Consider the following 723-nt stretch of genomic DNA (forward strand, 5'->3'; position numbering starts at 1 on the left):
CAGGAGCTCTGATCTAATAAACTTACAAGTTCCGGGTTTCATCTTATTTGGAGTTGATGGGCTCTGCCTGGTTTCCTCCTCGTAGTGCACTGCAAGGATTTACTCTCTCCACAGTTGGGACCTCTCTTAGGTCATCCAGTATGGTGAGCCATTATGGTGAGCCTTGACACAGGCCTAGCCATGACTGAACTTTGAGTCACCTCGCTGGCACGGAGGTGCTCTCGCCCATAGCCACGGGCGAGTTCAGCTAGTAGCAGATGTAACCCATAATGGTCGTTATTGTTTCCCTCTGAGATGTGTGGGCGGTACCCTCGCTCCCTCGCTCCCGTGCAGCTCTCGCTCCCATGCAGCTGGAGAGTATAAAAGGGCGAGGTTCGATAATAAAGCAAGCAACTGAAGAAGAAAGGTGCCTCCCGTCTCTCTGTCCTCATCCTTTCAGGTTTAGGACCTGCTGGCAGGATCCTGAAGCTCGCGACAAGTGGCGCCCGAACAGGGACCTGAAAGAATGAGGATATGCAATCCCGGACCCAGGTCGAAGGCAGCGACAGTGCTCCGGAGGAAGGTAAAAAGAAAGTAAAAATAAAATAAAATAAAAAATAAAAAAAATAAAAAGGTAAAAAAATAAAAAGGTAAAGAGAAAAAAGGGAGAGAAGGTAGAGAGGGTCAGATCCATTAGGGAAGAAAAAAAAAGAAAAAAAAAGAAAAAAAAAAAAGAAAAAAATG

Source organism: Fukomys damarensis, unplaced genomic scaffold (assembly GCF_012274545.1).
Source record: "Fukomys damarensis isolate Sample0158 unplaced genomic scaffold, DMR_v1.0_HiC HiC_scaffold_16780, whole genome shotgun sequence".
Classification (NCBI taxonomy): Eukaryota; Metazoa; Chordata; class Mammalia; order Rodentia; family Bathyergidae; genus Fukomys; species Fukomys damarensis.